This window comes from Amblyomma maculatum, chromosome 1 (assembly GCF_055883805.1).
Source record: "Amblyomma maculatum isolate TAMU_Amacu chromosome 1, ASM5588380v1, whole genome shotgun sequence".
NCBI classification, from domain to species: Eukaryota; Metazoa; Arthropoda; class Arachnida; order Ixodida; family Ixodidae; genus Amblyomma; species Amblyomma maculatum.
The window spans coordinates 239,772,274-239,786,372 of record NC_139344.1 but is presented as its reverse complement, the minus strand read 5'-3'; the positions used below and the strand labels follow the sequence as shown (position 1 = coordinate 239,786,372).

Sequence of the window (14,099 nt, the reverse complement as noted above, 5' to 3'; positions counted from 1 at the left end):
TGAATATTTTTATACGAATGATAAACTTTCGCATTTTACTCAGTTGGTGTTTAAGAGTACTTGGCTCATTCAAAAAAAAAAAAAAAAACTCTCTCCCCTTGCTGACGCAGTGTTTCGGAAATGCTCATGAGGTATAATGGCGATTGAGAAATTTGCTAGCCAACTTTGATGGAGCATTGTTTTCTAAGGAGCCTGCAGGTTAGAGACCGTTGTGCTTGCCGAACTTACTGACGCGAAATGCGTGTGACAGCAGCTGGTTTCCCAATGTGTTCCAGGTAGTTCTTGACCAAAATTCGGGCGAGGAAAAGGCAGTGAGGACCGAAAACTGCAGGGTTTATTTGAGCGGCATGGACCAGCAATTGACCATGAAATTAATTATGGCTTTACACAATCTAGGCTGGTGCTGGAAAGTACTTCCTGAATGATGAAAATATGCTTGCCATCTTCTATATTTGCTTGCATGACGCTTTGATTCTGAGTGGAATTGTTGAACTTCAGACAGTCAAACACGTCAACGTTTGGTTTGATGCACCCTCAACGCCGAATGACGTTGAGGGCGCATAATATCAAAAATGCGGTCAAGAGCGGTTATCGTGGCTTTAAATTACTTTAAATGAAACAAAAAAAAAACGCAACCGCGGCTGATTTTGAAGATCTCCGGCGTGTATTGGGGTGCGCCATGCATCGCCAGCTACTGGCTGGAACCAAGTTCTTAACGTAACAAAATTCTCTGCTCAAGTTGGCGATTTCATGCTCGACATTCAGAGCGCCCATATTAATATCGTCATGATCCAACGCAAATGCAGCTGCTGGCCACGCAGGCTTCGCTGCCAGGCCGCTTCATGATATGCCGATTTCCGCGCCATAATATTTTGGCAATCTCATGACGGCTTTCGTCGGGTCCGGAAATTCGGTACAGCTGCTTCGAAGTACCGAATTTCCGGACCCTGTAGTCAAAGACTTTTATGTTGTGTGACCATATTAAGTTCAGTGCCCTCAACGAAGGTGCTGGTGCACTGAATGTTATCTTCGGACGAAATCTCAAGCTACACTTATGGTTAAACATCTGCACTCGTATGTACTTAGCTCATTTCTTACATATAATAAATTGCAAGCATGCATTAAGTACATGAGGAGATTGCTCTCGTAGGTCGGCTCATCGGACTCGGATTTCGCTCTTGTATAGCACCTGCAGCGAACTACCCAACTGATTTTCGCTGTAGGTATAGCTCATACGTGTCTGATCTTCTCTAGTAAGTTTAAAACCTCTGTCTTTCACTTCGAAGCTTTGAAGGTAATGTGACGGTTCCCGTTCTGACGTTTCGACAAAAGAATGAACATGCTCAGGCAGCAGAAAACTAGCGAATCTCGGAACTCGCTCCTAGTTGTAGCAAAGGATCGGGAACTTGGCCGTATTATTGAATCTGTTATGTGGCGCGCCGTGTGACTGCCCAGTGCAGGAGCACTGGCTGATCACAATAGCAAAAGGGAAAGGCGCCAGCGAATAATGAGACTGACTAGCGTAACAGAAGTTCTGTAGTTCTAACTCCAGTTATTTTGATAGCAGGAGTTACGAGAGCTGACTACTATCTTCTGCGGAGATAAGCTTCTTGACTTGCGCTGTGCTTTAAGTCTTTCATAATTGCTATACTTAATCATAGGCATTTTACTTAAACCTGTATTTGCTGTCGCATTCCCTTATTATACGTTCTACTATTTTTAGTTAGCTTAATAAGCAACGGCGCCTAGTTATTACTGGTGTAAGTCACTCCAAGGGGTGGTTAAAAACCCTGCAAAAAAATCGGCGAAAATGAATTATTGCATTGCACCTGCCCAGCTGTGAGCAAGTCCGGAAAACTGGCGGTACGAACTGAATTATATGTCAAATGAAATCAGCTTATTTAGGCATGAGCATGTCTACACAGGACATGCCCACAGGATGAGGCAAAAGAAGAAGCTAATAGCATGCTTCCTGACAAGACCGCACCCCTGGTCACACATCAATGGCAGAAGGATGGACAAATTAATTTCCACAAAATGCGCATCAAAATTCATCAGTTTATATCTTTTCGCATAGTTGAAAATTAAGACACCCATAACATTATAACACAAAGAAAATACGTCAGTAACGCCACAATACGTGACACAAAAGAGAATGTAATAGGAATGAGGCAAACACTACAAACACTACAGGTCACAAGTATTGGTGCGTCAATAAACTTCGATTTCTTTCTAAACTGAAAAATAGTGTACTGGTTACATTATCACGAATTATTTCAAGATTATGCATTGCATACTGTAGTAATTCGGCTACCTGTGTGTTGGGTGCCCTAGTTAGTCCGGGCGCGAGTGGAAGCGACAGAGGTAACGCATAGACTGTAGCCTATATTTCTACTGACATATGTATTTCTGAAAGATGTGATGTCCTGCGTAATGTTATGAAAAGTATGTACAGCAACACACTACTTATGGCACAGTGGGAATGGAGGAACATATAAGGCTTGAAATAAGCGGTCACCCATTGAAGGATTTGGAGAACAAGCGCGCAAATCTCTTTGTTGTACAGAAAATGTTCTGGTTGAACCAGTTTCATTTTCTAGTGCCCCGTATTACATCGCAGTAAATCAGTTGTGAATGGTTTAGGGCAAAATAAAGCTGTTTTGTAGTCTGCATGGACAACAGGTGCCTGATACAATGACACCAATCGATCAAGATAAGTGCGAACGAACATGATTTACATGATCACCCCAGACGTAGGTCACTACAAAAAATACGCCGAAGAATTTACAGCAGTTTCAATAGATTCAATGAGAATATTGTTGAACTGGAGTTGAATGGGATAATCTGTAGGCTTACATTTAGGATGGAAAGCATGAATTTAGTTTTCTTAACATTAATTTCCAATTTGTGCACTGCAAGCAACCGCATCAGTTCATGTAGCCAGGAGTTGAAACGATGCTGTAGTTCGCGAAGATCAAAACCGGAGAAGAAAACGTTCGCGTCATCTGCGCATAAACCAATGTTAGAATAACTGAACAGTTATATATATATATATATATATATATATATATATATATATATATATATATATATATATATATATATATATATACATATATATATACATATATATTGTTGTAGCATTGTTTTCTAAGACACCTGCAGGTTAGAGGTTATATATATATATATATATATATATATATATATATATATATATATATATATATATATATATATATATATATATATATATATATATATATATATAACCTCTAACCTGCAGGTTTCCTAGAAAACAGTGCTCCATCGATGTTGGTTACCAAATTTCTCAATCGCCATTATACCTCATGAGCATTTCCGAAACACTGCGTCAGCAAGGGGAGAGAGTTTTTTTTTTTTTTTTGAATGAGCCAAGTACTCTTAAACACCAACTGAGTAAAATGCGAAAGTTTATCATTCGTATAAAAATATTCACGCCGTAAAGTTATATGCTTTACATGTTATAGCAACCGTACACCACCAGGCACTGAAAAATTACTTAAATATAATTATGTCGAGATGAGGATGTGCACCTTGTATTGGGCTGTTTTCAATATGAAGCGATAGATCTGACCCCGTTTCATTTTGAAAGCTTTATTTCAACAGTGTAAATCAACCCCTGTTCATGAATATAATACTTACAAATGAGTATTCTGTGAAGTAAGAAGAAAGCGATTAGGACGTTCAATGTGCGCAATCAGGGTGCTACGTTGCTCCACCTGCACAAGCAGATAAGTACGAATAGTAGGCTTCTTCTATAAGCGCTGACATGGCAGCCTTCTTTTCTTATATTTCCACTTCAGCGGCGGAAAAGTAACTAGTCGGAATGTAAGGAATCTATTATTTAGTTCAATTCTATGTAGCACCATAAAGAACGATTTGTATCAAAATGGTATATGCAGGCAGTACGCAAAACTACAGGACAAACGCCTCTCTGGTCGTTTCCTCTCTGCGTCTAGCATCAGCAGCAACCTGATCAGGAAGCCAATACCAGCTTCAACACTTTAAAAGTCAATGCAGCAGAGGCGCACCATTGCATGATCAGTCGGTACTGTAATTGGCGCTCTATTATAGCTCTTGGGAATACCAGGGCATGCCAGTGAAAAAGTTGACAGTGTCATGCCCTACACACAAGCAGTAGGAGTTGGGCCTTGCCAGCAAGCCGTAAAGCTAGTCCGCGAGTTAGCTGCCGCCATCGGAGACCTGGACTAGGGACATCGGCTCCTTTTCCTTTCTTTATGTCGCGCAAAAGCTGTTTCTCTCTCTCTCTCTAGGTGTAGGTGCTAACGATGTATTCGCTATCGTCGTCTTCTGGGTTGAGAACTTCCAATGACCTATTGATACCCTATGCAGTCGATCTAAAGCAGAGCTGACGAAGTATAAATTTGAACCATGCTGTATGGAACTCAAGCTCACAAAAAAATGGCTCTCAGGAGTGGGCTTGGCTCGTTAGCTTCGTAAATATGCAGAATATTGCTCCTTTTTTTTGCACAGAATTTAAGCGCAGGTTTTCTAGAAGTTACGGGGTAACATTTGTTACCACCGCTTTCTTAAAGGATATATATACGGGCGTTTTAGCTTTACAACAAATTTCGCTTCGTTTTGGTCCCTGAATTGGGTTTGTTTCAAAAATAAACTCAAGTATGACGTTTTAGTTCCCTCCAAATCTCACAGCCGACTCCAAAAACCAACTTAAGCAAGAATTAAGCACCCTTTCATTCTCAGCGGCCCCCATCTTTGTTGACGCGCCAGAATGGAAGAGAAATGTGTTGCTTCTAAACGCGTCTCGATTCCATAGCGCCCTCCGATCATTTGATGGGCCCAGTTGAATATATGAAAAAAGAAATTGGCTCTCAAATTCTTTTCAATGGAGCAAATTGAGTATGTTGCACGTACTACACCGTCGCTCAGTGCCTTAAAAGCGTTACGTTTTTGGCGAGTTGGTTCTTCATTGCTTTAGTCACTTCAGCGCACACAAAAAAGAAAACATGAAGAGGAAGATGTACGAAGGCGCACAGTGCCGCTATTACCGGCACACAAGTGCCACAGACCGCCTGCGCAGACCCAGGCAGTGCGGTAACGGTGCCTGCCAGCGTGTTCACTTTTGTCTTCTCTGCTAATAATCATCATCAAAGTTAAGTGCACGGCGCCATAAAGGGGTAATTCAATGCACTGCCTAGCACCGTCTACATCTGCACTCGGTTCCTGCCGAGTTTCCTGCCGTTGTCGCTCCTCTATAGAGAACCTGCTCTTGATATTCTCTCTCCCACAACACGCCAGCAGACCAACAATGACGAGTGCTCTGCACCATATGTTTGCCAAAGTTTATTTGTTCCTCTGTTTGTCACTTAATTTTGTCTACAATTTCAGCAATCTCAAGGTCCTTTTTCTGACCTGCATAGCTCCTTTTCAGTCCGCATTACTTTTTTTCATCGCTCTGCGTAACCCTTAGTTTTCGTACAAATTTTTCTGTTGTCCAATATATGTGTGTCCAGTGTATGAGGCTGCTGGCCGAGTATTTTATTCATATACGTTCTGGCTGCTTTGGTCGGTTATCGCCTTTGATTACATCGCAAGTTCTGCTTCTCAATCGAGAATGCCCGCTAGATCCGTCCCGGCATATATGCGTAATGCTCTGCGAATTTTATACCACTGATGTTTTACTATAATAACTTGCTTCAAATAGATGTATACATTCACTACTTTCAAGACGCACGTATTTATCGTAAATTGTCTTCGTCTGCAAGACTGCTGTACTTACTAGATCGCACAAAATTTTGCTATGCGGAGAAAAATATGACGGCGTTGCCTCGCTACCCAGTCAGCTGGAATATTTTTTTCACCGCATAGAGAAAGCATGCCCCTCTCATGCTTTGGTTGCCCGAACAGAAACACTCTTTTCTCTCACTCGCATCTCATTTGGGCTAATTTACGTCACCACACTCTCTCTGTTCAGGTCCTCAGCAATTCGCAGTCATTCATCCTCAGAAGTGGTTGGTAAAGCAGTTGAGAGGTACATGCACGTACCTGCCGTATTGCGGCCAACTTCTTTCTTTGGTACATCTCTACATGGTACATCTCTACAAAAAAATATAAAGAAACGCAGCGCAGTAACCGCACAGAGATTGTGTGCCTCTATAAAACAGCCTTTCCTGTTTACAATTTTTTTTTTGCTTCTTTGGCGAAGGAATGAGAAATCTGTTTGATAGATGCCTCATCTGAATTCGAGCTGCTTATCTCTAGTCAGCATCTCATCTTATTCATTAAGAGTGGATCAACACGACGGACCGGACCGCTGTTCTGGCCCATCGATTCGGTCAACGTGGAGATTCTCTGAACAGCCTTTAAAGCCCTCTAGCAACGTAAACTGATTAACTAAGACCAAATGAAATATATATGCTCTTCAACTGCAACGTTAAACTAGCAGAGGTCCTTTCTTGGTCGCTCCAGGTTCTGTCATGCTTTTGAGCTCTCATGGAAGCTGGTACCATTCGAAGTGCAAGAAGGTAAAAGCGATATCGATGTGAACTAAGAAACCGTCAAGTCGTATACATCCGAAGTAATTCAAATTTAGGCCTACTTTTTTCCCCTAAATAATTATTTATCAAACTATGAATCATGCTTCGGATCAGATTTCTTTTTAAATTCGGGGCTTTTTGTTTATGAAGTATGGTTGCCATGAGATGGGAGCCGCAAAGAAGCATCACCATCGTCATCCTCATATCAGCAGCAGCCAGGTTCCGTACGCGGTAGGACAAAGGCATCTCCCAATATGCCTCCCATCTGCGCCCGCCACCGGTTAGTCTGTCCCAAAAAATTTCGTCACCATTAAATCTGTCACTGCCGCCCCTGGCATGTGCTCCCCTCCTCTAGATTAAAATTTACTTCGCTACCTCATTTTTCAATGTGCCCCTCTCAAAAAACACGTCCTCTTCTACAGAATAACGTAGAGCTTGATTTCTCCTTTGTACAGCCTATCTATGAACGTATAGGTGCGGAAAACCATACACGGAGCACGATTTTGCCTTCTAACACTTTTTAGAGTTGCTGAATAGAAAGTTGGAAGCAGGCAGATAGTGATCGTGGGTGCAGTTACGTGCTGACACACAGTGTTTATTTATTTCTGCTGGAGACGACATGATTCCACATAAAACAGATTAGCGTGCTTGGTTTACTTAAGATGTACGCGGTGCCCACTTTCTCTCTGCGGCGTTTCGTTTTGGACTGTTTCGGGAAAGAGTCAGGCATCCGGACAGGCGTAATCGCTCCGGCTTACATGGCTTCTTCTGTGCTGCTGGATTCATCGAGACGCTCAGCGTATAGCGTGCAGCTCGAAACAGTGCCCCTGTGCAAACGAAGGCTGAGGTGCCTGATTGCAGGAGTTACATGCATGCGAGGCCTGTACCACTTATCCGGCATTGTCTCGTAGACTCGGATCACTTGGAGCTTGCTAATAGGATTTCAATTTGGCTCAGATCAATACACACCAAATTATGCAAGCAAAAATTAATACAGTGGGCACAATGCGGTGGCATCCAATATCTGGGTATTAGGCTGCTAGATATATTTAGCAAAAACTAAACAAATGTAAAGGTCCAAATGATAACACTCATAGTAAAAGATGTTCTAGGAATTTTGAAGCCTAAAATGCAAAGGTTGCAATTTCTCGAAATGATGCCATGCTTATGGACACAGAAAAATAAACGCAGTCGATGCCACATACAACGAACCTAGCGGTCAAACGGACTTTCTTCGTTATATCCGAAGTTCGTAGTAAGTGGGCTTGTCCTATTACCACGAAAAACGCGAAGTCAGACAAAAGTGACGCTTAATTCTTTAAACATTTCTGCTGTGCACATCTGTCACTTCAAACCGCACTCAATGAAGCCGCTTTCTAAGCTCTTCAGCGCTGTACTGTTCTCTTGGCCGATACTCTTTCTATAAGCGAGCCGCTTTAGGGATGCGATAAAATTAATACAGTTGAGGCCTTCCCGTCAACAGGTGGCATTTATAGAACTTCCTGTGCATTCTTCTAAAGTTGCAATGGCGCCGCGGTGAAGCTATAGATGTGCACCTTCACGCAGAACGCTCGAGTCCTCCTTCCCAACAGCGCTCCAGCGGTGTATTGGGCTCCAAATAAAGCAGCACCTCGCCGCATCTACTACGTTCTTGCGCGGAAACAAGAGCTGCTTAAACCTAGGCAACCGATGGAAGCTGGCACTTCGCACGAAAACCATCGGCCGCTGCTTAAGTTCGCTCTTCCCCGATTAGCACGCAGAGCTGGGCTACTCCAGCCAAGGAATACGTAGACTCTGCTGTGTTCCGTCTGCACGCGCCAGCATCGCAGATGGAGATCGGATTGGGATGGCGATGCAAGCCATGAAAACGCCAGGAAATGACGACTCTTGTCAAATTTCTGAAATGACTGCCACTCGTTGATCACAGATGTTGTGCAGCAATGTCGCTTTCAACGTTTGCCTCTGTCTCACACACCACTATGTTCGACTTTATTTTCCCACCCTTCCAGCACCAACTGGCAGCGCTCGCTTGTACGGCTGTTAACTTGGAAAAATTCCCACTTCTTTTCTTCTAATGACAAGGGAGCTGACACCTTTTAAGAGAATCACGGGATGCTTATTGGTCTCCAAGACGACTGTTTTCGGCTTCGATGGAGGGCGCATTCGTTACAACCGAGTGGCGCGGTCACATGTGTTCGTCTCATCTGAGATATGTAGTGTCATAGCCCTAATAGATATTTTGAAAGTAGTTCCACCCTTGCTCGTAATAAGCGAGCGTTGATTATAACTACGGCTGTTGTAAATGGGCTCGACTCTAATCTACGCTCATCAGCTTGCAATCAGCACTAGTTGTTTTATTTTTGTATTGTTTTGTTTCAGTGTGGCTCAGATGGCCCTTCTTCTTGCTATGCCTACCGCGTATTATTTTTGAAACTCTTGTACCAATTACTTTTTCAACTCTCCCGAAACCCGGGCGACTTTTCTTCATGCCAAGCTACAGTCAGATCAAGAAGCAGGAAAGTGTCCCGTTTCCTTACAAAACGAAACAGGCTCAAAATAAAAGATTATAAGCTTGTCGTTGAAAAATAAATGGTGAGGATCTCCCACTAATTTCTTAACTATGGCCCTCGCTTAGAGTACTTAAGAAAATATTAAGCTGTTTATTCCCAAAGAAACTTCGTACAGAGACCCTCCAACTCCCCTCTTGACGAACGCATCGTTCTTGGGATCAGGTACAATCCTCACGACAGCTGTAACGTGCTGCCCTCTTTCCTCGTTCGTACGGTCCGAAATCAGTCGTTGCGCGAAACTAATGACGTCGGCGAGAGAACAGCACACCAGGCAGCATACAAATATTCGTTGCCACCATCTTATATGGTACTGAAACAGAGAAAGAATTGAGTTTGCAATACTGTCTGTTAATTATCAATAACTGGTCTCATATGCACTGTGAACTTTTTTTTTTATTATTATTATTAATCGAAGGCTTGCCATGTGGCATAGAATGAGGCTGTATTTTAACTTACAGGAAGTCAACCAGTCTATTTGTACTACCTAATTCAAACGCGAGCGTCATGTACCTTATTTTCCTCGAGTATGCAGATGCCGCATAACTGACTGAAAAGCTATACTTTCCGCAGGACCGTTGATGTAAGCATTAGAACAATGCTGGTTTCAGACTGCAGGGGACATATAAGAACCGTGAAACTTGGCTTAGTTCATGTGTGGGTTCCTGATTGCAATAGACTCCGACCCGATTGCACATGGCAGCATGCACAAAAGCCAAACCGGTTCGCACAGATATCCATGCAAATGGCGTTCGGGGGCATTGGACCAATCAATAACTGCCATTATGAGCACACCTGATGCGTCAAACTGAGCTGAACACAATATAAAAAACTTGCTGAATACTCGGTGGTTTGTTAAGCATCCGATATTTTGACGGCCGAAGAGCTGAAAGCCGCACACCAGCGGTATGTGTACGACTCCCTCGGCGTCCAATGGCTCATTCTTTGTTGAAAGTCATCACCACGAACAATGTCTGCAGGAATATACGACCCTGTACTTCACTACATTACGTCAGTCCTGGAGGCAAATAAAGGCGCCAAACAAAGCCAAAGCATGGGTAGCATTTTAATGCAGACATGAATTCAACGACTACCTTTCCTTGCCTCTTTGTAAGTAAATTTCGTATGTCCGGTGTCCGTCCAGAATTTGCATACGCGAACAAAGCGCTGCTCAAATGAGCCTAAAAATATGCTCGCCCACTGTTTCCTCTGAGTTTTAGTATACGATATAATCGATTTCATCTAAAAAACAAGCAGAGGTTTACGTCTTTTCAACTACAACGACGTTGTGAAGGAGGTTCGTTTGACATCACAAAGCGTACTGCTGTACTAGAAGCACTAGGCAGCGGCAGCCATAGAAAAAGTATTTTTGAGGACATGAAAGACGCAGTAACCCTCTAATTTCTTGGTGCACGTCTTAACCGCGTCGTGGGGAAAGGAGGAAGTTAGAAAGGAAAGAAGATAAATAGTAGCAGATGCCGTATAGTGGGAGACCTACGGATTAATTTGTAATAATAGGGCCCTTACTTGGCATAACACACGGATGCCTTTTCCGTTCTGCCTTCATCGAAACGCAGGCGCACCGGCCGGGTTCGAATCCAGGTAATCCGTCTCAGTAGCCGAGGGCTCTAACCACTTAGCTACCCGCTCGAGGTCGCTCTCCGGACCGCTAGCCTTCGAAGCAGCAACATTTCAGTAAAAAGCATTGCCGTATAAACTGGGTAACTCTTCGCTACAATACATACATACATACATACGCACATACATACATACATACATACATACATACATACATACATACATACATACATACATACATACATACATACATACATACATACATACATACATACATACATACATACATACATACATACATACATACATACATACATACATACATACATACATACATACATACATACATACATACATACATACATACATACATACATACATACATACATACATACATACATACATACATACATACATACATACATACATACATACATACATACATACATACATACATACATACATACATACATACATACATACATACAATTCAAGTCTGAAGGCTCGCCGCGAGGGCGCCAGATGCCGCTACGAGCCGGAGAACTGCCTGGTATCTAGAGTCCTGGCCCATCGAGAAATAGCAGGCTGGGCGCTCTACCTGCCGCGCCGGAACCAATCAGCGCGTGCGTGCTGGCGGCATGCATTAAGGTAGCGTTAGCGGTACGCGCTATGCTAAATGTATCTATAAAGGCGAAACCCTTTATAGGCTCATGTGTGTTAGCAGGATCTGTGCGTTCGCAAGATGTGTCCGCGAGATTTCACGGGTATCGGCTGGGTTCTGTTATCCTTTTAGGAAAAAAAAAAAATGTTCTGAACCGGGAATAAAACTTCTACCCCTCCGATCACCAGCCTAGTGAGAAACATATTTTAGTTCTCCTTGTCGAGCGTTTCTGCTTTCTCCATGACAACGTAAGGACACAACGACGACGGCTTTAACCCGATTTCTAGGAGGGCGCGTGGCGCACGCCATCTGCCACCAGCTATGGCGACCAAATGCCGCAACGAGTGCTCGTCATCGCCGCCTAGTGGAGCTGCTCACCTCGAATTCGGCACGGAAGAAGCACTTTGTAATCGGTGGTGTTCTGGCAAATAAGCACTACAGTAGAATCAGCCCCAAAGGCTTTCGCCTTATTACTCTTAAGGGGTCTCTTAGTGCCTCAAGAGTTTTTATGCTTGGAGTAATGCTAGCGTCCTCGTTTTCAGCTCTGCGTACTTAATCTTTTTTGTCTAATAGCACTGCTGCATGGGCTGCTCCCCTTCTTGTGACCGTCCCGTGAAACTCTCTCGGCACATGTTTTGCACCTTTCTGGGACGTTGTCTGCACGTGATACGCACTTTGTAAGCACGCGTTTGTTGCCTACTCTCCCACTGGCCGCAACTGCGCCAGATTTTACCGACTGCTCGAGGTTTAAGATCGTTTTGACACGCCTCTGAAAATTTCACTTCAAGAACTGTGTTGGTATATGTGACCTAAGAGCACGGGTCAGTACGCATGCATCACTGCTAGGGGGTCATGTAAGCCCAGACAGAATTGCATCGCTACGTTTTTTTTACCCTGAAGCTCATTAGTACGCATTCACTACGAGTGCAGGCCACAAAGCTTGTTTATTTATTTTTTTCGCTACCCACCAGTTAGTGGGTAGCGAAAATATCGGCATTCCCCGGAATGCAGATATTCTCGTCGCACGCCTCTTACTGCGCTGACATAAGCTCGCTCAATTAAAACAGCCATCGCCTTGGAATAATGAAATATGAATATACCGAACTGGTTATCCTCATTGCTTCCTAAACGGAAGCTAAAACACTTTCAAAAATTTCCTGAGATGCACTAATTAGAACATATGAAACTTGTAGATGAAGCTCACGAAGTTGGTTTGCACTTTCATATAAAGATATTATGTAATTAACTATTAATGTAGCGACAACCTTGAGGCTTCTCCTCACGGCAGCGATGCAATGCGAAAAAACTTGACGTTAACGTCATTATCGGTTACGTCACCAATTTCAACTGCTTTCGCCCAATTTCTTTTGTGAGTCTGCCGATACCGCCAACAACGCCTCACGGCCTTTACCTTCATTGGTGTTGTTGTTTTTTTCCTCATTGTAAGCGTTTATGCGTTGGAAATGCATCCATCGCCTCTGCAGATGACGTCATCATCAGCGCGCCTACTTCCCATCGTGTGCTGCGGAGAATCCTGAACGCCGAAACAGTTTTATTCAACGATTACGGCGTCAATTTGGAAAGCCAGCGCCACACGACTTGGCATAGCCTTCCAAGATTCGAGTTTTTTAATTTAGTTGAATTCTAAACCGCTTCAGCTGCCCTTCAAGGAGCACTCTATTTTTTTTTTTTTTAACTAGTATACTTCGTAGAATCTGCGCGGTTAACAACAGCGCATCTCTTGTACCAAACATCCGGCTGACAGCACAAATAAATGTTGAGACAGACCAAGGAGCAAAGCGAAGTCGGACCGAACAGGGCTTCCTGTGACATTGTATTACACTCGAGCGGACAGTACTCATGATTATTATTAATAAAGAACAACACTATATGAGCAAATTCAGTTTCTAGCTAAGCCACGAAAAAACCTTATGTAATAGGTAGTATATAGCCTAATTTTCAATAACTACTGAAGACGTAATGTGAAGAATCTAAATAATGAGCATGGTAGAAGTGCTAAAAAGCGCTCCATGCTACTACCAGAAAACTCAAGTTGCTTGACAGACTTTCTTTTTTTTTTTTTTTTTTTTTACTTTTGGCAATTTTAGCTCATCTCAGTCTGTACCGGCAGCACATACCGTTTGCTGGCAGCGCACTATGGTGAGAACAAAAGCCAAAACATTTTCTGTCATCTAAAGAATTAGTGCACATGTTGTCCGAGGGACAGAAGGTTACCTCAGTTGCTTTTTTATACGGTCCTTTTTTAGGCTTTCAGGTAAAAAAAAAAAAAAGTACACCTAATGTTTAAGTGAAATTACGAGACAAAAAGCGAGCCTTTAGGTTGACGGGTTTCAGGATTTCAATCATAGCTATAGTAAACTTTTTGTGTTAGTTTCATACCTGGCCTGAAGCTGATCGACATCGCTGTCTCTTCCTTTGGCTGCCCTTTTCCGCTCAATTTGTGAATTTCTTGCAAGAACAGTGAAAACAAGAAGGCTGATCGCACGTTTTCACTAGTGGTGAACACAAATGCACTAAGTGCCGCAGATTTTAACACTTACAAACAAAATAAAAAATTAACGGAGATTGTCTTTGCAATCCCACCGTTTGCCCAAAGTGGCTTTGCTTTCACATTTAAATGTATTATGTAATTAACTAATAACGTAGCAACGATATTGAGGCTTCTCCTCGCTGCAGGGGTGCACGCGTGGCAGCATTTCAGTTTTAGTTTATGAA

At 42.9% G+C, this 14,099-nt stretch overlaps 2 long non-coding RNA genes across 5 annotated transcripts in view; one reads left to right on the top strand and one right to left on the bottom strand.

Moving 5' to 3' along the window:
• Positions 1 to 14,099, bottom strand: part of LOC146206020 (uncharacterized) — a 103,716-nt gene that overhangs the window by 3,408 nt on the left and 86,209 nt on the right. The window lies entirely within an intron of this gene.
• The window catches only part of LOC146206022 (uncharacterized), a 37,544-nt gene that overhangs the window by 4,510 nt on the left and 18,935 nt on the right, over positions 1 to 14,099 (top strand). The window contains exon 3 of one of the 4 annotated variants that reach the window (XR_014704315.1): positions 13,472 to 13,523. The exons of the other annotated variants lie outside the window; for them this stretch is intronic. This is a non-coding gene — a long non-coding RNA (uncharacterized LOC146206022). The remainder of the gene's footprint in view (positions 1 to 13,471; positions 13,524 to 14,099) is intronic. 4 annotated transcript variants of the gene reach the window in all.